This window comes from Amblyomma mixtum, chromosome 4, assembly GCF_055824585.1.
Source record: "Amblyomma mixtum isolate Tamu chromosome 4, ASM5582458v1, whole genome shotgun sequence".
NCBI classification, from domain to species: domain Eukaryota; kingdom Metazoa; phylum Arthropoda; class Arachnida; order Ixodida; family Ixodidae; genus Amblyomma; species Amblyomma mixtum.
In genome coordinates this window covers 53251010-53274628 of record NC_143015.1, presented here as the reverse complement: position 1 = coordinate 53274628, position 23619 = coordinate 53251010, and the positions used below count along the sequence as shown (strand labels likewise).

The following is a 23619-nucleotide window of genomic DNA, read 5'->3' as shown; positions in this document are numbered from 1 at the left end:
CATTAAATGATTCCAAACATTGATGAGCACTCAGGCCTCTCAAGTCAGTTTGGTTCGTCAATGAGGTTACGTTTCTTTGTTGTGACTTTTTTATATGTGGCAGTTTTGTAGTGCGGGAAGGATCTAAATTAAGTACCAGATTCAGGCCAGTCAACACCAGGCTGACATGGTTGACTTGAATTTAGTGTATGTACTGCTCCTAAGAAGACAGCTAGTCTGCGAAGACTGTGGATACTTATATTAGGGGTTCCAGAAGGCAGAGAGAATGCATTTAGTGTTTCGCCAGTTCAGTGACAGTTACCCGTGGACGATAGTTTGATAATATTCAGCACATGTTCTTTTTCTTGATTGGTTTCTCATGCCACGCCCTCGAAACGGAGTGCATGTCTTGCATTCCACATGCTTCGTCTGCATTCCACACAATGAAGCACCATTCAACACGCCGCCCCCGTAAACTAAAGGTATTCTTGGAAATGTTGCCCAAAGTGTCTTTGTACGTTGGAATGGAGAACGGATGAAAAGTTTAGAGCCATGAGTGCGGAAAGCACCACTGTTTCTGTATAACACAAGAGCAGTGCTTCGGCCAATGAGAACATGCTGACAGGAATTGGTGATAAAAAGAGAACACGCCGAAAAGCGGCTCAAGGAACAATACATGACGGTCGCCGTATGCTCACTACTTCCAGGCCTCAAAAATTGTCTTCCTCCCACATGCTCCACCAGTGCGTAACTTACATCAAGCACCAAAGTGAAACCCTCCAAAATAGCCGACACGAGAGGTTGCATTATCCGTAGCCCTGACACTGTATACGATCCGCTTTGATTTGATTTGCCTTGTGCATTGTAAGGCTTTTGACCGTCCAAGCATTAGCATGTCCACGTCGCTACCCTTAGGATGGTATTTCGTTCGTCCTTTATTTTGTAAATGACGGGTTATTTCGCAACTATTTTGTACCATAATTATTCAGTGTGTTGCCTCTTGCTTATCGTATGCTACGCCTCGTTTGAGAAAAAGACTCAGGAAGCGCTTAAAGCTATTTAAGTACGGGACTTCTGTCTTAAATATGTTTCGATAACCTCTTTATTTAGAATCTGCCAAGAGAAGCGTCCCCCATATCTCCCATATGTGCTGCAGCTGGCACAGGACAGGCTTCATTGCAGAGATATAGGAGAGGCCTTTGTCCTACAGTGGGCGTGGTCAGGCTGATGATGACGAAGTGAGCCGCGTATCTTTAAGTGTTCAGCGAGATGTGTTCATAAATTTTTCTGCAGCACGCGCCAACTGCGTGCTATCTCATTAAAGCACCGGCCGGTGCGGAAAATGTACGAGCTCTACTTGTTAGCTTTAGAGCGAATGTACCCAAAAGCAGAGTAACATTAATATACGTGACGTACTTCTTAGACCAGCTAGTGTCTCTAATGTGGCACTTTTATGTGAGACCCCAAAAGTACCACAAAACTAGCAATCACGTCACAGGGTAAAAGAACTTTCTTTTTGTTGAGCACCTGCTCATTCATGTACAGGATGAGTAAAACAAGACCGTTGTGTCCGAGCTTGTAACGCATTTTCTACGCATTGCGATGAGATGTGCGGGTTGTGTTGGATGCCAAAAAGTGCAGAAGAACGCTGTGTGCGTCCTTTTTTCTCTGTTGCGCGTGGGGCACAGCGCGTGACGTCATGCCAAGCTGCCCAACGGGGCAGGCAGACGATAAATGAATGGTTAGCCGAGAGTGGTCACGTGACATTGTGATATCATCCCCACCTGGATATCATATTATCATATCAAGTTCGAATCTGTCCGATATCAATGTTACATCCACATGCGCAGCGTGACGCTGTCCATGAGCCTTAAAGGAGCTTGGGACGAGCAACCTTGGGCTCACACACCCAGCAACCAACGGCTGGGTGTGTTAGAAAAAGCCACATTGGCATGAGCAGTGGCGCCTCGTTTAACCGCTGCACCACTTAGCACGATGATTCCCGGCGATATAGGAACGCGATTGAGAGGGTTGTTACGCCATGGAACCACGTATATACCAGTATACATAGGCACCGCCAAAGTTGAAAGTCTGACGACCCCGCAAATTTTAATGTTTGCCCCTGAGCAAAACTTTCTAAATACCCTCAAAACTGAAGAAGGCCCACCATAGAACACCAATTAATGCTGATAGAAGAGGACTAGTAAGTGTATTGAGGTGGATTAGTGGCTAGAATATATGTTAATTTATGAAATTAAAATTGAATGTACTGAAACATTCTAGAAGATGATGACTAATGCATACCGTATAAGGGTAATCGAACCGGTTCCAACCGGACTTTCGCAAGGTGAACATTGGACTCTCATTGTAGACATAATGACAGACTACCTATTTTCTTGGCTCTTTCTTCTTTAAGAATGTTACGATAGCTCCCAAATGTTTCACTATCAAGCACTTTCTAGTTAGCCTGTTTCGAGCGTTTAAAGTAGTGATTCACATTCTGAACAAATTAGTTGGTATGTCCCCGTGGAATGTGAAGTTTTCAAATTTAGACACTGGCTCTGGTGGACACCGCAGCGGAAGGCTGGCTCCTGTTCTGGGAACGCTGGCCTATTTTAATCGACATGGTGTTCTTTACCGTACACTGAGAGGGAACTGGACACGCGTGTTCTTGAATTGCGCGATTATCCAATGGGGCTACGATGGCCAGGACTCAATCCTGAGACATCTATAGCAGCTAGCCAACACCGGACGCACAAAGGAAAGCAGCATTTTCATTTCCTTGCATTTGACCATCGAAGCTAAACCTCAGACGATTTTCACAGAATAATGTCCTAGTGCCATAAATGCATGACGACGCACACGAGTCTTAACTAATATCAAGTTGGCTTTTCCCAGCCGCATGGCTGTGCCCCTAAAAAACTTGGTCGCTGAAGGAAAATTCCTCTGATATTGAAGAAAAAATATTCGTAATTAAAAAGTATATTTGAAAACAAGGCGCTAAAAATTGCTTAAAGATTCCAAGAACACCGCAGCTGACCTCAGTTTAACAGCAGTAATTCAATTAAATGACAAACGAAATGACCCTTTTTCAGGCCAATCACTTTAATGAGCAGTGGTGCTCCTTTTAGTATACATTATAATTATGTACTCTAAGGTAACATTGTAAAACGAAGTAAAAATTCAAGGTTTTCTGATTAAAAAAGAATTGCTGAAATGAACGACAATGGTTTGGCAGCAATTCCTGCATGGTAAGCAGATGATCGCTGATAATTATTTCAAGAAATTGAACTCAATTTCCTAATGGAACTGACGGCCTCATGAACTTGGTATGTCATCCATCATGCTGAGGTCTAGCTTATATATGTTTCAGCAAAAAGAAATAAAGATTAGATCAAAGAACCCGCTGTCGGTTCGTGCGTGAAACGGTCAGATGGGTTGCGAAATTCAATATACTGATTTCAATTAAAATAATTCAATTTCCTAATTGAACTGTCGATCTCATGAACTCCATATGTCATCCATAAGGCTGATGTCTAGCTTAGATATATTTCAGCAAAAAGAAATAAAGATTAGATCAAAGAACACGCTGTCGGTTCGTCCGTGAAACGGAAAGACGAGTCGCGAAATTCAATATACTGATTTCAACTGAAGGAATTCAAGTTCCTAATTGAACTGTCGATCTCATGAACTCGATATGTCATCCAACATGCTGAGGTGTAGCTTATATCTATTTCAGCAAAAAGAAATAAAGATTATATCAATGATCACGATGTCGCTTTTTGGGTAGAACTGTCACACCAGTCTTGAAATTCAATATACTGATTTCGACTGCTTCTTATAGTTTTTTTTATCTATCATATTAAGAAGTGACTTTAAAGCACAAAGCTCCGCATTCCGAACTTGTCATTATTTGTTGAGAACACGTAGGCTGTTGCGAAACTGAAAACATATCAATATCGAATACAAGAATAGAGAATGTTTTCAAGCAGTAAATATTTCTTCTTCAGCCGATGACCTGGTTGATGATGTAGAGCCCTATTTTTGTGCAAGTATTTTTTCAGGCTCGTCGCTTCACCGTGCAAGGTGTCTATTTTTGTTGCTCTAAAGAAGTGCCGGCGGCCGAGTTGATGGGAGAGTGTTTTTCTGAATATCGATGCCGCTGAGCGCCAGTAAATCCTGCCGCTTGAACACATGAATAGGAAAAACAAGCTCACTTCAATGACACAAGAGCCGGATCTGAAATAAGCACGCGGCACCTATAATGGCTCAAAATATATCCTTCAACAAGACGCCATCATTTTATGCTAGGAAATACGGGACCGTAATAACGGTCGTGTTCAGAGAAACCTCAGACAACTGCCTGGCAAATGCTTGTTCTTACTCAATAAAACTTAACGGAATCTTTGAAAGCGATCATGAGTTGAGGCAGAAAAACCACATTCTGATGCAGGTTATGCGACCAGGTTACAAAAAATTGAAGTAGACGGTTATGCTCCGTGTTAAGAGTACGAATGTACAGCGTTTATGGGTACTGCCCATATATGTCGAATTGTTCATTCTGTACTTTGCATTCACAGATCCCTGCTAGTATTCATATCAATCCTGCCGCAGTGGTGCAGCGCTTAAGCGGTGCGCCACTCCCCTGCGATGCGAGGTGCTGCTACAGGTGGGAATTTTACGAACCGGGCTGCTCTTTCGAAGCAACCACTCGCGACCAGTCATTAACTTAACTGCCGCCTACTATGATGAGCAGTTTTTTTGCAGTCCGGTTGGAAGCTAGCGATGACGCCACAAGGTAACGTGACCTAGTTGGCGCCCCTAGATTGCTTCTACGGACATTTTTAGCTCAGAACGCCGACGATTCCGCTTTTTTTTTTGCAAAATGGGAGCCTTAACGACAGCGCGTTAGAAGTGAGGCCGTTATTGCTCGCGTACTTAACTGGAATCATCAATAACTCGTTTAATCCGCCCCAATTACTGTTACGGTCTATTCGCTACCTTAACGCAGGCATATTATTACAGTTTCTTTTATGGGCATTTTTTCGGTTTTGTTTGGGGTCATGTTCTCCTGACACGGGGACCGATGATTGCCTGACAAATTCCCGCAACGCGACGGAATTAACAGTGCCGGTGGCCAAAACAGGCGGCGTCTTCGAAGGCGTTGACATCAATGCCCCCGAGCGAAAGATCGATACAAAAATTCCCTGCTAAATAACCTAGGTGCGAGTTGGACCCCCTAGGTCACGTGGCCTTGTGATGTCTTCTTCACCTGTCCACGGGATTGCATTCCTCAAGAAGAGCAACGTGGGTCTCACAAGCCCCACATCTGGCAACTCCTGCCATTTCACGGCTATGGCGTATCGTTTAACCGCGGCACAACTGCGCCAGGAGTAGTATGAGGACAACCAGGGATGTATGAAAGAAAAGTAGTGAACGGTCAATTCCAGATATATATTGCCACGTATCATTGTAGCGTCCGTTCGTTCGCGCAAGGCCGCACAAAAGGGGTGTTATCATTTTTGTTCGCGACGCGAGAAGCGACCGGACTAATCTCGATTGTTCACAGCCATAAACAGCTGCATCTACTTGTTTCTAGATTACTCTAGATCATCTCGACCTGTTTTCTGGAAGTTTCCTTGCCGGCTTTAAATTGAACGATGCCGTGAGCAGCGGCCATCCGAAGTTCGACGACTGACGAGCACGCTTGTTGCTTACGCCGCCGCCGAGTGATTCAGTTCTTTTGCGGGCGCAAGTCAGCCCTAATAAAGAGCTTTGTTTGCAAGTATTTCTGGTGTGGCGGCGGTGTGGCAAGTATTTGTGGCGGCAGCGTGGAGCGGCTTCCTTAAATGGGCGTCCGCAAAGAGCAATGTTTCCAATGTTGCAGCGCCTCCGCACGCGCCTCTTTGAGCAAGCATGCGTGGACGCACTGTCAATGAGTGAGGCTGAGTTCTTGCGCAAATGGTCGACATATTTCATCGTCCTGCGCGGCGGTCGAGTGTCGGCTTTCTTACTGCCTTACTGACGTGCTCAGTGCTGCGTCACTGCGCATGTGCTTGACTCATCAGAGCATTAAGTTCATCCGTTTTGTTTTGTAATTTCTATGTCAACACAGAACAAAATAAACTTCTCTTTCTATACGCCGCCGCCGAGTGATTCAGTTCTTTTGCGGGCGCAAGTCAGCCCAAATAAAGAGCTTCATTTGCAAGCCTTGTTGCTGTATTCCTCACCGCTGGCCTGTCGCCACTACAACGTGACATCTGGTGGAGGTGCTGGGCCCCCTTCCATGTTCCGGACACCCCCTACGAGTCGTGACGCAAGCCCTCTGAGTCATCTACCGCAGGACCTGAGTCCAGACCACCGCGCAAGCCGACGCCTGCAAGGGGACGCACCTGAGTTCGGGATTTTGCCGGACCCTACCCGGAAGCGAAAGCCAGCAGAAACGTCTACCATGAGCTTGCCCCAGACGATGACTCCAATCATTCTTCAGCAGCCCCGAGTGCCACCAGCCTTCGACGCTTCGCCTGGCGCCGACCCCGAAGAATGGCTGGAACAGTTCGACCGTGTGGCTGTCTTCAACAACTGGGATGATGCTACGAAACTTAGGTACGTCTTCTTCACCTTGGAGGGACCAGCAATAATCTGGGTTGAGAATGAGGAAGCTAGCCTCACGAACTGGGAAACCTTCAAGGAGCAGCTTCTGAAGGTCTTCACGAACGTCGTACGAAAGGAGAGAGCCCAGCAGCTGCTAGTCTCGCATACAACATCCAAACGAGACCGTTGCAATGTACACTGAGGAGATGAAGCGTCTCTGCCGGCGTGCCGACGCAGACATGAAACAAGAAGAAAAAGTAAAGCTTCTTATGCGAGCATTCAAAGAGCAACTCTTTGCCGGCCTTGTCCGCAACCCACCGAAAACCGTCGCGTAATTTGTAGAAGAGGCATCCACGATGGAAAAAACTCTTGATGCCCGAGCCCGCCAGTATGATCGCCAGTAGCGCGCTTTCTCAGCAAGCTGCCTGGACACCGCTAATTACGATGACCTGCGGGAGGTTATAAGTCAAGTTGTGCGTGAAGATCTACGACGATTGCTGCCGACGGGAACGCAGCCGCAGCTTACTTCGCTCACTGACGTCATCCGGGGTGAAGTTCAGCAGGCCTTGGGTGTGACGTCATCATCCACGCAGCCTCTGCAGCCCCCAGTCATGACTTACGCCGCAACAGTGCGCCGTCCTGCACCTCGACGACGGGACCCAAGTCCCTATCGCTCACAGCCAGCTGCGTTGGACCGCCGCCCTGTCGCCCGAACCCGCCCGTCCTACGAGCGCCGCACGCAGACGAGGAAATGCGACGAGTGGAGAACTCCCGACCAGCGCCGTTCATTATGCTTCCACTGTGGCAAAGCCGGTCACGTCCTCCGGCACTGCCCATACAGAAGACTGGGCATCCGAGGGTTCTCTTACGACGCTCCACGACCCCGACCCGGCCAGTGACCAGCCGAAATGGAGGAGTTTTTGCGTCGGGAAGGATGCTCATCGCCGAGCCGCCTATAACGTTCCCCGTCGCCATCTTCACCGTGCTTTGTATCTCCTAGCCGAGGTTACACGATGCGTGGACGCTCCCCGAGCCCCCGAAGGTTAAACTGAATAAAGCAGCCTCTGGAGGAGAGGTTGCTTCTGAGCGCAAGATCAAAGATCCTCCACCTACAAAAATGCAAGACCATGCCTCAGCTACGAAGACAACACTGACGACGACGACGACGACGACAACGCGGCAGACTTGAAGCTTTTACCGCTGCCCAGTGAAGTAACATCGGAGTACGCCCACCGCAGCCTCACTACTCGACGAAGCCGAGATCGGACACCGAAGACAACGTAGAATACGAGAACGCGAACAAGTGATCTTGAAGTTACGGCCGACGGTCACACGGTTACTGACTTGGTCGACACGGGAGCTGACTACTCAGTCATGAGCGGGCCTCTCGCTGTCCGACTCAGGACAGTGACAACAACTTGGGATGTCCCGCTGATCCGCACCGCAAGTGGTAACATGATTACGCCATCAGGACGCTGCACCGCGAGAGTTACAGTAAAAGGGTGAACCTATGCTACAACCTTTCTGGTCCTGCAGAAATGCTCGCGAGACGTGATTTTGGGAATGGACTTCCTGAATGAACATCGGGCGATCATCGACCTTCGATCCAAGTCGATCAAGCTTTCCACGGACAAAGCCATATCTGCAGCGACAACAGCGACTCATCGCGTTGCTTTAAACGTCCTCGACGAAGGACTGAGCGTGCCTTCCTGATCAAGTGTTCTCGCCTCCATAGGTACAGGAGACATCGAAACTGCCGAAGCCGTCGTCGAGGGGAACACACAGTTACTCCTTGATCGAGGACTGGGCGTCGCAAGGGGTGTCGCCCAAATCCAAAATGGCCAAGCCCAGGTGTTGCTAGCCGAATAATACCGGCATCTAAACAAAGGTACGACGATCGCTTTCCTCGACAAACTGGCGGACATCAGAGACATATTTGCCCTAACCGACCAACCCGTAGAACAATCTGACCAAAACCATCAACCAAGGTTTGATATCAACCCGGCATTACCACGGAGCAGACAAGACCAAATACGCAGTCTTCTTCAAAAGTACAGCGATTGCTTCTCATCAGCATCGAATGTGCGACGAACCCGGCTTGCCAAGCACCGCATTGTCACAGATGAACACGCCCGACCCTTGCGACAGAGCCCCTACCGCGTATCGCCGCTAGAACGCCAAGCTATTCGCAAGCAAGTTGAGGAAATGCTTCGTGACAACGTCATCCAGCCATCGAGGAGCCCTTGGGCAGCTCCAGTCGTCCTAGTGAAAAAGAAAGACGGCACCCTTTGCTTTTGCGTCGATTACCGAAGTCTGAACAGCATTACGAAGAAGGATGTCTACCCCCTCCCCCGCATCGACGACACATTGGATCGGCTATGCAAAGCTAAGTACTTCTCATCGATGGACCTGAAGAGCGGATACTGGCAAATTGAAGTCGACGAAAGAGATCGCGAGGAGACTGCGTTCATCACGCCGGACGGACTCTTCCGAGTTCAAGGTGATGCCCTTCGGCCTGTGCTCTGCCACAGTGACGTTCCAGCGAGTAATGGATACGGTGCCCGCAGGCTTGAAGTGGCATATTTGCCTAGTCTACTTAGATGACGTTGTTGTCTTCTCCTCAAGCTTCGAAGACCACCTCAGAAGGCTTCGGATGGTGCTGGAAACGATCAAGTCTTCAGGCCTGACACTGAAACCAGAGAAGTGCCACTTCGCCTACGAGGAGCTGCTGTTCCTTGGTCACGTCGTAAGCAAGGATGGAGTTCGCCCCGACCCCCAGAAGACGGCTGCGATCGCAGAGTTTCCACAGCCTAATGACAAGAAAGCTATACGCAGATTCCTTTGATTGTGCGCCTATTACCGGCGATTCGCCTAGAACTTTTCGCGCATCGCTCAACCTTTGACCCAACTTACCAAGGCTGACGTGCCTTTTAAATGGGAAATGCCGCAAGAGGAAGCTTTCAAACAGCTGAAGCGCCGCTTACAGTCCCCTCCTGTGCTCGGACACTTTAATGAAAACGCCGAAACCGAAATTCGTACAGGTGCAAGCAGTGTGGGCTTAGGAGCGAACCTCGTTCAGAAAGATTGTAAACAGGAGAAAGTTATCGCGTACGCAAGTCGTTCACTGTCGAAAGCCGAAGGCAACTATTCGACGACCGAGAAAGAATGCCACGTCCAAATTTCGACCCTACCTGTACGGACCACCATTCATGGTTGTGAGCGACCACCATGCTCTGTGCTGGCTTGCCAATTTTAAGGATCCCTCTGTCCGCCTTGCTCGTTGGAGCTTGCGTCTTCAAGAATTTGACATAACTGTAGTCTACAAATCTGGCAGCAAGCAGCATTCCGACGTGGACTGCTTGTCCCGAGCCCCCGTCGACACAGCACCGGAAGAGGAACGCTTTCTTAGGACCGCTTTCTTAGGACCGGTAAGCGCGAGCAGTTTCGCGTAGCAGCAGCGCTCGGATCCTGAGTTGCAAAGCCTAGTTGCTTATCTGCAAGGAAAGACCGCATCGCCTCCCCGAGGCTTCAAGCGCCAACTGTCGTTCTTCGTCGTTCACAATAATGTCCTCCTGAAGAAGAACTTCGCGCCCAACAGGACAGTGCATCTTCTTGTCGTGCCCAAAAATCTCAGGCAAGAAATTATGCATGCATGCCATGATGAGCCGACTGCAGGTCATCTCGGTATTGCTCGCACGTTGCGCCGCATCCAGGAGAAGTACTATTGGCCGCGCTTAGCTGCCGATGTTTCCCATTACGTGAAAACGTGCCGTGAGTGTCAGCGACGCAAAAGGCCTCCGACTAGACCAGCCGGACTCCTGAACCCCATACCACCTCCAACTAAGCCCTTTCAGCAAATTGGGATGGACCTCCTCGGCCCCTTTCCGACTTCATCATCGGGTAACAAATGGATTATCGTGGCCACCGACTACATGACCCGATACGCCGAAGCAAAAGCGTTGCCTAATGGTACCGCAACAGAAGTCGCTAAATTTTTTGTCGAACAAATTCTCCGGCGACACGGCGCCCCCGAAGCGCTCATCACAGACAGAGGAACGGCGTTTACAGCGGAGCTGACGCAAGCCATCCTCAACTACAGTCAGACAAGCCATCGGAGGACAACTGACTATCATCCACAAACCAACGGACTCACAGAGCGTCTGAACAAGACCATCGCAGACATGCTGTCCATGTACATCGACGCCAAGCACAAGACGTGGGACTCCATTCTGCCCTACGTGATCTTCGCCTATAATACTGCCGTCCAGGAGACAACCAGGTTTACCCCCTTCCAGCTGGTATACGGCAGGAAGCCCACGACAACAATCGACGCAGTGCTCCCGCACGTTTCCGACGAATACAACCACGACGTCGCCGCCTACCTTTATCGCGCCGAGGAAGCCCGAAGTTTTGCGCTGCTTCGCATTCAAGACCAGCAGCACACCGACGCCCGACGCTACAATCTGCGCCGACAAGACAGGCATTACAAGCCAGGTGATCGCGTTTGGATACGGACCCCAGTTCGCCGCCGTGGATTGAGTGAAAAGTTGCTGCGACCCTACTTTGGCCCGTCCCGGGTTCTCCGTCGCATCGGTGACCTCGACTATGAAGTCATCCCCGACGGCACGACAGCATCTCAGCGACGCCGCACACGCCCGGAAGTCGTACATGTCGTACGCCTGAAGCCATATTATGAACGCTAAAGGGCTCAAAGTTTGCATTCTCCGTGTTTATTTTCATTTTAAAGCATCGAGACGATGCTTCTTTGGGAGAGGGGTAATGCCACGTATCATTGTAGCGTCCGTTCGTTCGCGAAAGGCCGCACAAGAGGGGTGTTATCATTTTTGTTCGTGACGCGAGAAGCGACCGGACTAATCTTGATTGTTCACAGCCATGAACAGCTGCATCTACTTGTTTCTAGATTACTCTAGATGATCTCGACCTGTTATCTCGAAGCTTCCTTGCCGGCTTTAAATTGAACAATGCCGTGAGCAGCGGGCATTCGATGTTCGACGACTGACGAGCATGCTTGTTGCTTACGCCGCCGCCGAGTGATTCAGTTCTTTTGCGGGCGCAAGTCAGCTCAAATAAAGAGCTTCATTTGCAAGCTTTGTTGCTGTATTCCTCACCGCTGGCCTGTCGTCACTATAACGTGACAATATCCACTAACCTATTAACGCTAAAGCCTGATTCCCATAAAAAGACAGCTTAAGTGTTTCCTATGGTTTTTTTAGATGTTACGATGTGATAATTTAGCCATTAAAACATAATTGAAATATATTTCGTTGTGTTTGGAAGATGCTGTACATTGGAAGACACCCCTCAATTAAAATACTCAGGAAAGTCTCATGGAGAGCGGAGAAGAGCGCACATTATTTTTTGATTGTGCGTCTGGGCGTGTTGACTACTAAGAGTGCCATAAGTGCATCTATGTGCTTCAGCGGCTGTTGAAATGACCGCGTATGCATCTCGCTTTTTTTTTGGGGGGGGGGGGGGAGGACTGTTGAAGATTCTGGCCCGGGCTTCAGTTATTTTGAGGTGTGCTGAATAACAGGGTAACTAACAGTTTTTTTAAGGTACTCATCATCATCATCAGCCTGACTACGCCCACTGCAGGGTAAAGGCCTCTCCCATGTCTCTCGATGAACCCTGTCCTTCGCCAGGCGCGGCCACCATATTCCCGCAAATTTCTTAATCTCATCCGCCCACCTAATTTTCTGCCGCCCCCTGCTACGTTTGCCTTCTCTTGGAATCCACTCCGCTACCCTTAAGGACCAGCGGTTATCTCGCCTTCGCATTACATGCCCTGCCCAAGCCCACTGCTTCCTCTTGATTTCAACTAGGATATCATTAGCGCGCGTTTGTTCTCTCCCCCACTCCACCCGCTTCCGATCTCTTAACGTTACACCTATCATTTTTCTTTCCATAGCTCGCTGAGTTGTCCTTAACTTAAGCTGAACCCTCTTTGTTAGCCTCCACGTTTCTGCCCCATATGTGAGTACCGGTAAGATACAGCTGTTGTATACTTTTCTCTTGAGGGATATTGGTAAACTGCCATTCATGATCTGAGATAACCTGCCATATGCGTTCCACCCCATTCTTATTCTTCTAGTTATTTCCCTCTCATGATCTGGATCAGCTGTCACTACCTGCCCTAAATAGACATATTCTCTTATAACTTCCAGCACCTCGCTACCAACTGCGAACTGCTGTTCCCTTGGTTAAGGCACTCACGAGATACAAACAAAATTTCTGCCTTCCAGGCCCTAATGTAGGTTTAAAAAAGCTTTATGCTGCACTATTCATGGTTAGGGCTTTTTAAAATCATTTTTCGTACATATTAAAAAAAATTGATCGCATTCCTGGACCTCCAGAAGATGTTTTGTTGCAGACCCTGCTTCATAAGTTGTGTAGAGAGTCTTCGCGAGGCTCTCTGATTTCGTTTATCCTTGCCGTTAAATATGGCTTTAAGACTGGAACCCTAACGTGAGCCTAAAATAGTAGGTAAGCGGCCATCAGCCTCGCTTTTTGACCTTCGCAGCTGAAAGCCGAAGCGTTGCTCAGTGGAGCCATCACGCCAATAGGATATTTGCACACAGCGCAACCCTCTCGCAAACGCACTTCCGTGGGTCGACCGGGAAATTTTCAGGCGATTATACCGGGTCGTTTGCCTAAGGTGTTCTGCAATTCACTAAAATAGGTGTTTTGAGACAGGAGATGACTTTATAGCGTTGTAACGCTGTAGCACATCAGTATACGGCAATGGTATGCTGACTATATGCTGGTTTACTAATATAGAAAAATTAACTTTAACTTTCACAACCGGCACTGTGGCTCAACAAAGTTTGCCTATTTCGACGAGTTTTGTACACTGCATGGGTTCCTTTGACAGCAAGCGTTTCGAAAACATAAGTATTTTGGTGGGATGTACGGGAGAATCTGTAGGGCGATAGCGCCAAAGGGACCCGCGCTTTAGAGAGTATAAAGCTTAGAAGATAAAGCTGATGGCAGGCTAGACGCCTCTCTATAGACCAGAATACGATACTCTTGAACCGGACGAGCCATGCGCATACTCCGGAACCCAGCGACCGGCCGCCATCTTTGCTGGACTGCCAGAACGCGTTCGCGCAGCGTTGGCGTGTTGTGGGTGTGTGTGTCTGCGGTGCTTTTCGATGAGCCAATATGAATATTCCTGCCGCAACGAAGTACAAAACTTCATCAGGGTTTCACTGCGCCATTTATGGATGTGCAAATAACCAACGGAAAAGAAGCAGGCTGCTGACCACCGTTTGCGACGAGCACGGCGTACGTCGCGAGTTGTGCCGCTGTGGCATATTCAGCCTGCATCGCTTTCCGCCGGGCACAAAAAACGCCGAGCTCCGCCACAAGTGGATTACTGCGGTTCATAGAAAGGACTATGTTCCCAGCGCAAATGCAAGAGTAAGTTGATTTTCGTTAAAATGCCGGTGCGACTGCCTCGTTGCCGCAGCCACCGCGCTATGCTTACGAAGTCGCGCTACCTTTTTGGACTCTGCAAACGATCAATTCATTGAAATAATCGAAAAAATGAAAAATATGTTCGACGGTTCCAAATTGCTCAGAATAGAACACCAAAACTTGATGATGGTAAGAAAAAGTAGTGTGGAACTGATCAAACAATTATTTGAAATAGTTGAAAAAAAATACGCTTTCAAAAGTGTCAAACTATAGTGTACTAGAATTCAGAATACACTAGTACACTATTCTAGTACACTAGAATTCTAGTACACTATAGTCAAACTGCTCAGAATAGAAAGTCACTGTTTGCTGATGCTGAGTACCAGTGTATAAAATAAATAAGGTCACAAAAGAAAATAAAACAAAATTAAAACAAAAAATTTCACCGTGTGTGTGAAATGATATCGCGTATTAGCCTTAACAGGAATGTTTAAGTGGCCCCCTATTTGTTTTTTAAACCAGATTCATGTCTTCATAACTATTCAGAAGCTGTACCGGCGTAATAATTCACAGGCAGCGATATTCTGCAACGACAAGAAGTAAAATAAATTAAACTACACTTTGGCTTCGCTAAAAAAAAGGCTCGGTGAGAGCCGTTATTATATTTAAACCTTAGACGGAAGCGGCTGCTTAGCGGTGACGATTCCTACACACTGCTGCATGGCTTGGTAGCAAGAATATCGTCCAAGTAGCAATTAAGCAGGTCGCGATCTGCTCCCCTTGTAGAAAAGCTATGCGCGTGCGTGCGTAGGAACCTGTAATACAGGAAGGCCCTCCGTATTAACGACTCGCTTTAATAATGTGCCTGCTTTGCAAGAAATGCAGCGGAAGTTTTCGCGCCGCTACGAGGGTCTGGCGCTCAATAACCAATCTCTAGGTAACAAATGAACTGACATTGGCGGTGTGAAACTTCGCAGAACCTCCGAACAACTCTTCAAAACATATTTTACAATGCGAAAGTAAAATATATTGCGTGATTTTATTAGTACATGACATATTGAGCATGCAAATCACATTGGAAAAACTTTACACAAAAAGGTAGCACACATGCATGCATTTACCCGGGCAATCCGCTGCAATTGTGGACGCAGTGTTTGCCTCCGCCATCGCCAGATGTGCAGAGCGACCTTGGCATGAGGCTGAAATTCACCTTATATGATTGTTCTAGGAACCAGTCACAAAAAAATTCAGGGGGCACTTTGACTGTCTAAAGTGGGTAGAGGCGGAAGCGTTTTCCGCACCACCTTCGCTGTTTCTGTGGCACTGGTGGCGTCACATATAATTGAGTACTAATTACTAAGTGATGACAAATCACTAATTAATGGTTAATTACTGATTAATGCCCGAACACTAATTAACTGCTAATTAATTACGCTTAAGCTTTGCCTTTAGGAGTGGAACGCGACAGCGCGTTGTAGCGCTGCCAGGGAGTCCACGGAACACCACCCGTTCAGCGCGATGCCTTGCCCTTTGAACGCAACGCTTTTTGAGGAAAGGAAATGGCGCAGTAATTCTATGTCATCTCGGTGGACACCTGAACCGCACCGTACAGAAAGGGAGGAAGTGGGAGTGAAAGAAGATAGATAAAGAGGAGCCGTAATGAAGAAAATGAAAATTGTATTTGAGGTAAGGAAATTGCACTAACTGTCTCACATATCTCGGTGGACACCCGTCAAAATTGAGGGGGGCACTTTTTTGACCTAAAGTGTGGTCACTGATGTGTGGTTAAGATGTTAAGCTTCGCCCCTAAGAGTGGAACGCGACAGCGTCTTGCAACGCTGCCAAGGAGTCCATAGAACGCCATCTCCCATTCGGTTCTACGCCTCGCTCGTCGGTAAATTGGTTTTTGAGGAAAGGAAATGTATCTGTCTCTCATTTGTCGGTGGACACCTAAACCTCGCCGGAAGGGAATGGAGGAGGATGAGAGTGAGTGAAGACACCGTATTCACTAGACGCGCCTTTGTTCATTCCAAACCAACGAGCTGGCATGGCGGAGTGGATAGCACGCTCGTCTCTCACGCCGAAGACCGTGGTTCGATTCCTGAGCTCGACCAATTTCTTAATCAGTTTTATTTATTTATATGGCCTGACTAGTAAAGCTAATTAGGCTAGTTGGGTAATTAAGCAATTAACTAAGCTCAGTCCCACTTACTTGGAGCATCACTATACGATCGCTTCAATTGGTTGCATGGTTACTAGCCAAAGTGCAATTGGCCCCGTTTGAAATTCGCGCACTGTGACGTCACGACCGTTTCCACCAACTGAAAAGCGTGACATTTTCTGTCGACAACTGCTGCTTACAACGATGAGACATTAAAGGCTTCCGCCTTAAAATCTTCTATGAAGCGTAAGAGCGCGAGCGATACCCATACCCGCGGCCGCCTCGCGTGGCACTCCAGTGCCGCCGTTTTGCCGCGCACCCCATAGATGGCGCCACCGCTCTCTCAAAATGGTGGATTTCAATTTACCCGCCGTATTCTGGTCTATAAATAAGAGGACTAACAGTAAGAGATAAAAAGTCCACTATTCAGTATTATTTACCTAGCTGTTTTCTGATCCGCTACGCATTGGCAGTGCTTTGCAAAACAGAGCGTTGTTTTAACTAAAAGCCTAGCGATTAGAATTTCTAATATAATAGGTAAATATATACTACCTAATATACTAGGTATTAACAATATTAATAGGTAATATTATTAGGTATTAGGTAAGTAGCAGTATTCTGCTTCTAGAAATATAGCTGAAAGAACAGTCTACTAATTTCCCCCCCTCTGTGTCTACGCAATAAGAATGGATGCTTTCCTTAGCGCTCAGCACGAGAAAGTATAATTCGGTTTAGTTTATAAAGAAACGCGCTGTTACCATTATCTTGTTATTTTCCCTACCTAAGTTTACTCGTAACACGCGCTTAAAAACGGCGCATGTATAATACTCGCTGCTTTCTGTTTGATAATGTTGAACATTCTCTTCACTGAAGAAACATAGCAATCATTTTTGTAACAGAGTGGAAAATATACATGCTTTTTATGGACTCAATTCCAAGCGTTTTTGTTTATTGCGTTTTACTTGCAGAGTTTGAGAACGTTTTAGTGCGAAAGAAGTAAACATTGTCTCCACCAGGAATGTTATGCACTAAAATTCCATGCTTCACATTAAAAAAGTGACAAGGAATGTTACCAACATTCGTATAGTGCCAAAGTGTGGCGTACGTTACACTTTTCTTCTGTGCCATCTTTTATAGTTTTGCGTTGCTACTCGAACGGAGAAGAAGGCAGAGGTTTTACTACTTTATAATCATGGGATTTAGCTAAACAGACGACGACGATGAGGGAGCAGGGCCGCGGGATGGAGCGCTCATGGAGTCAAAGAAAGGTGCCAGGCTCGCGGTCCAGGCCGAACAAGAAGGCGACGATTTTGCTTGTCTATGAACCTGCGGACAAGTGCTTTCCCACATAAACAGCATTTCAAGGATTGACGTTTAATGAAGGTGCTATTATGGAGTACCTGTTTGTTAACTGGAGTGGCACTTGTTCATTTAATTAATAGGCAACATTATCATAAGCAAGCAATGGTCTCCTCAGGAGACGTAAAATTTATAGCACTACAATTAATCATAAACTCTCCAAGTCCTTTCTCTAAGGCGGCACTAAAGGGCACGACGGCCAAGTAAGCGGAGAAATATGCTGTATTATAACTATCATAAATATTATAGTTATGTTAATTATTATTATTATTATGTGCCGGCTACTTTTAGCAAACTCCTGGATGAAACCTTTACGGCTAGTTCTGGAGGCAAGCTTCGAGAATTATTGAAGCATGAATGGTAAACTTTTTGGTTTAGTGTAATCTGTTTCGCTTTGTCAGATTTTGCGCCTTTCAGTTTTGTTTCATATGGATTTACTAATTTTTAGTGTGCTCTTTTTCTTCTTCATTGATTTTTTTCTTTTTTCTTTGTCTATGTGCGCTTTTTCACACTTCTCTGCCACTATGTATTTTTTTTAGGCACGGTCCTACAAGCCATCTAAAAGGCTTAGACCGGCCTGTCTCGCCTGTATTGCTATTGACGGTGACAAAATAAATTATTATTATTAATATTATTATTATTATTCCGCGAAAGCGCGGAAGCATTATCAGCCTTAACAGAGGGGATTAAGGAAATAAAAAGAAATGTAGAAGCGCTGCCAGCACTAGTGGTTAAGGTAGACTCTTTGCTACTCCTGAAAGCCGAAATCCTTAACCTAGCGAAAACTGTAGGAGACCTGGAAAAATCAGCTGCTTTCTTGTCAAAAGAATACGACACATTGAAAGAGCAATTAAAGAGGAGGCAGGATTCAGAATGCGTTCGGGACAAAGAAATCCAGGCCTTGCGGGAGATTGTAGACGAACAGAGTGCGCAGCTGCACAGTATGCTCAAAGAACAAAATGAAGCAGAGCAATACAGCCGAAAAGCTAATCTTGAGATATATGGAATTCCAGTCACTCCAAATGAAAATCTGCTTGACAAGCTACAAAACGTGGCGGAAAAACTGGAGCTGGAAAACTTTTCAACTGACGACATTGTCGCAGTACATCGCCTTCCTGCCAAGAAAGACAGCATTCCTATCATCTTGGTACGCTTCTCTAGCTTAGCGACTAGAGAGAGGTGGTTTAGCGCTCGAAGCAAGCTCGGAGAACTGCAGGAAAAAGGAGTGCTCGCAAAAATATTTTTGGCAGCAACTTGACAATAATGAACCGTGACTTATTCTGGAAGACCAGGAAGGCAGGAAAAGACAGGCAGTTTAAATTTGTTTGGCTAAGAGAAGGCAAAATCTTTGCCACGAAAGAGGAAAAGGCTTCTCTTATCCGTGTGACATGTGAATCAGACTTAGCACAAATAAAATGAACAGAGCTCTATCAGCTACTCTAAGTTTTCCGGATTTTGAATCGTTCAAAAAGGGCTTTGGTTCAAACTCGGACACAGAATTTACTCTGATTACTGTCAATATCTGTTTGCGTAAATACTGGGACGGGTTCAGAACAATCACAGAAGGTGCCATTGGTGTTGTAGATATACTTGTGCTAACAGAAATCAATGTTCCAGATTCTTGCCTAGATTTGTTTACGCTGAACGGTTACCGACCAACGTTAGCTACTCGCTCATCACGCAGAGGAGGTGGAATTTCTGTTTTTTTCCAGAGACACGTTTGTTGTATCTAGGATAGATATATCATTTGCACATGCAGAATGCCTAGCGTTGGAACTTTGCTCCAAGCTAACGTCGTTAATGTTGCTGGCAATTTACCGACCACCATCAAACAGTATCAGCCGTTTCCTATTGGAATTGGAAAAGATCTTGCAAGACAATAGTACAATAGATCAATTTTGCATAGCAGGTGACTTGAAAATTGATACATTATTTCCCACGAAAACCGTTGTGGTAAATTACCTAGCCATTATTTTAGCTTGCGGCATTGAAAATGTTATCATCGCACCGTCTCGCGAGGAAGTGCTTGGAGGTAGATTAGTTTAGTCTTGTCTAGATCACATAGACATACGTGCTCCAAACTGCAATCTTTCTTCAGCGGTCATTACTCAACGTCAGGTCGATCATTACTTTACCGTTTCCGATTCCTTGACCGTACTAATTGCAAGAATCTAGGGCCGTCATCTTCTAACATCGCTCAAAATGACTTACGCGTAACAATAGTCGATCAACACAAATTAGACAATCTAATTAGAAACTTTGACTGGTCGGCATCATGTAGGTCTAATCCCCCCGATTTAGTTTATTCTTTATTCTGCCAACAATTAAAGATGTTTGAACAAGGTTCGAAGCGGGTCATCCGCAAAAACCAAAGACGTAATCATAGCTGGTTTAATGCAGCAATTATGAAGGCAATTTTATACAGGGATTGGTTATGGAAGCGGTGTAAACGCGCCCCTAGAAGTCATGAACTGCGCATCGACTACAGAGCCGCAAGAAATAGAGTTGTAGCGCTTATTCGTTCCGCTAAACGACAGTATTTCCGTGCACAATTTAAACTAGCTACCAAAAACCCCGCCAAAACCTGGTCACTGATTAACAATTTAAGGGGCGTTGACAGAAATGTGTCATCTGTTAGTGAATTTTTTTCAGGTAGTTCCCAAAAAACAGCTGAATTGTTCAACAAGCACTTCGTGTGTGTATCTCAGCCCATTTCATCCTTGCCACAAGATAGGTGTTCATTGACACGTGCCATATGTGCGCCCACCTTTTTACCAAAACTGTCAGCAGTAGACCTGGCGCGCATAATCTTCAGCTTCAAACGTAACAAACCACCTGGTCTTGATGGCATTGCAGCGTCTACACTTCAGAGAAATTATGAAAATCTTGAGAATATCCGTCTTTTTATCCTTAACGGATTCTTAGAGACTGCCGCAATACCCACCGATTGTGAGACCAATACACAAAGGTGGCAAGAGAGAGAACCTTGAGAATTATAGACCAATATCCGTTTTGCCAGTACTTTCCCAAATTTTAGAAAAATTTATTCTAGAGTGCATGACATCTTTTGTGAAAAAGTTTTCTACTCTGTCTGACCGCCAGTTTGGTTTCATCGAAGGTCGTGGAACGCTTTCACTTCTAGAAGAATTTGCAGATGAATTGTATACAACTTTTGATCACATTCTATTTGCATGTGGCATGTTTCTAGATATCGCCAAAGCACTTCACACAGTAAATCATAAAATTTTGTTGCAAAAGTTATACCTGCTTGGATTTAGGGGACCATTTCATGACCAATTGAGACGTTATTTACAAGATCGCTCACAAGTCGTAGCCCTTGATTACACCACAGCCGTTAGCAGCCGTCAGATGTTGGGCGCGGGCGTTCCTCAAGGATCTATCCTTTCACCATTGCTTTTCAATTTATTTATCAATGACTTTGCCTCAGCAGTAAGGAATGCCTTTTTCTTTCAGTACGCCGACGATACGGTTTTGCTTACAAAGCGTATTTCCTGTACAAGTGATGTTGCTCTAGTCCATGAAAAAACCTGCATCACAATGAACTGGTTTTCCATGAATGGCGTTTTGGTAAACCAACAAAAACAAAACTGGTTTGTTTTAGAAACCCATTGAAGACAACGGTACTGAGTGAATCGGTTTTTTTGCACTCCCATACTGATGAAGACTGCCATTGTATTCTAGTTGAATATGTTGATTGCATACGACATCTGGGGATTTACTTGATAGCGACCTCTCATGGCATAGTCACATGGCTGACGCTTGTGGCAGATTGCGTAGAACGGCATGGTTACTGTTTAAAGTTAAATCTTTCCTTCTTTCATCGGTGAAAAAGACAATCATGCATGCACTTGCATACAGTGTTATAAGATATGGCATCACAGTGTTTGCGCACTCTTCGCAAAGGTGGCATGATCGGTTTGGTTTGGTTTTATGGGGTTTAACGTTCCAAAGCGACTAAGGCTATGAGAGACGCCGTAGTGAAGGGCTCCGGCAATTTCGATCACCTGGGGTTCTTTAACGTGCACTGACTTCGCACTGTACACGGGCCTATAGAATTTCTCCTCCAAAGAAATTCCAGCCGCCGCGGCCGGGATCGAACCCGCGTCTTTTGGGTCAGCAGCCGAGCACCATAACCACAGAGCCACCGCGGCGGCGGCATGATAGGGTAGACGCTCTTCTAAAAATGATCGGGTAGACGCTCTTCTAAAATATATGTTGAAAAGTACAGCCTGTGAACATTCCTTTCCCCCTCACGTAAACTTGTTTAATTTTCTTGGTCGTCCGTCCTTTGAAACTTTATATAAGCACACTGTTATTCTTGGGCTGCTTTCAAGACAACAGCAGTTTCTGCCAGAACACTACGGAATTGTCAACGCTACACGGTCGCCAGATACGCAACCAGATACGGCAAAGCGAGACGATGTGTAATATGTCCCTACAATATTCAAGGCGCTTCCTGATCAAGGGTTTTCCGCTACTTCTAAAGCCACCGAAAAACAAATGCTCAAACCTGTGAAGTTTTAATTCTAAATTGATGCAAGAAACTTGTAAGTTCCAAGGTGATTTTTATGCGAAGCATATTGCTAGAGCTACCACTCACGCCGTCGCCGTGGGACCCCCACGTGACACCGTGACGTCACAACACGTGACACCGTGACGTCACACCACGTGACATCGGATGAGAGAGCCGGCCTCCACCTCGCACCGTCGCCGTGGGACCCCTAGCCGTCACAACCGCGCATTTCGAACGCGCGTTCACACTCGGTGTAGGTGAAACGCTCGCTCCACCGGGCAGGCAGACGCGGCTTCCGTGGCAATCCAGGCGCTCACCAACGCGCGTCTCGGGGTTAGTCGGCGTTCCGCTGTAGCCATGCCGTTGTCTTCCCCCACGACGAAGGCTTCTAGTGGTTGTATTAAAATGGCCAAGTATTCAACCAAGGAAAGCCATGTATTACCAAGCCTAGCCACTAATATGCTTCGCATTCCCCAGGCTTAGCCAAGCTGAGCCTCAGCAATTTTTTTTCTCTTTTATACAATGTATCTTCCGTGGTATTTGTTTTTCAGGGTTTGTGCTCTTACCCTGATATTTTTTTGCCTTTACTTTTCACTCGCCGATTTTGCCGGGCCTAGTCCTGCAAGCCTCCTCTTGGCTTTGACAGGCCCGAGTCTCTATGTATCACAATGTGTTGTGGCGATAAAATTATTATTTTTATTATTATTATCTTTATTATTATTATTATTATTATTATTATTATTATTATTATTATTATTATTATTATTATTATTATTATTATTATGCTGTAGAGGACACAAACATGCAGCGACTCCTTCATACCCCGAACGTCCAGAGACGAGAACCACCTTCCCAGATCAATTGCCAGCATTGAAAACATTCCTCATTTTCGAACCGCATTAGCCAGCATTGTATACGTAGATCACTGACTTGTCCTCTTCGCGTTCTCATTTTGCATTCTGCTTACTCTAATCATCCACTGCCCTCTCTCTTGCCCCGGGCCTTGAGGGCAAAATAAATAAATAAATAAATAAATTATTCGTAGTGATACAACCTGCCGAAAAGAAAACGCATTGGCAGCGCATAAGAGCAGCGCATGCCTCTGGGAGTGTAGGGCTGTAGCGGGTACAGCGGTAGGCGAGAGAATGGATAGCTGCGCGTGGCACTGGGGAGCGCGCGCGGCGAAGTAGAGCACAAGTGTTCAGAGTGCAGGAGCGGCGGCTGAAATCTGCGCCAGCTGCGATTCGGTCCGCAGCAAAGCGAAGGAGAGAAGCAAAGCGGAGGGCGAAAGTTTTGCCACCTGCGGCGGCGCGGCGGCGGCCATAGCGACTAAGCACAAGCAGCGGTCTCGAGGGGTCTAGGAACGTTGCGCTGCACACTTGTCTGGCATTTGGAAGGAACAGAGACCAGCGCCGCTGCACGACGAGCTGCCGAGGCAGAGATGAAGCATCACCGCTGTGCCTCGTCACTGCGCTGCTGCTGATGTGCGGTGGCTCTGGAAATATTCAAACCACATGTACAGAGGCGTCCACTTCCAACCTGAACACCGCTCCGT

General features: G+C 46.5%; 1 protein-coding gene across 1 annotated transcript in view; it reads right to left on the bottom strand.

Annotated features, from left to right (window-relative positions):
* LOC149346495 (uncharacterized) overlaps positions 1 to 23619 on the bottom strand; it is a 100569-nt gene that overhangs the window by 13689 nt on the left and 63261 nt on the right. The gene's annotated exons all lie outside the window — the stretch shown is intronic.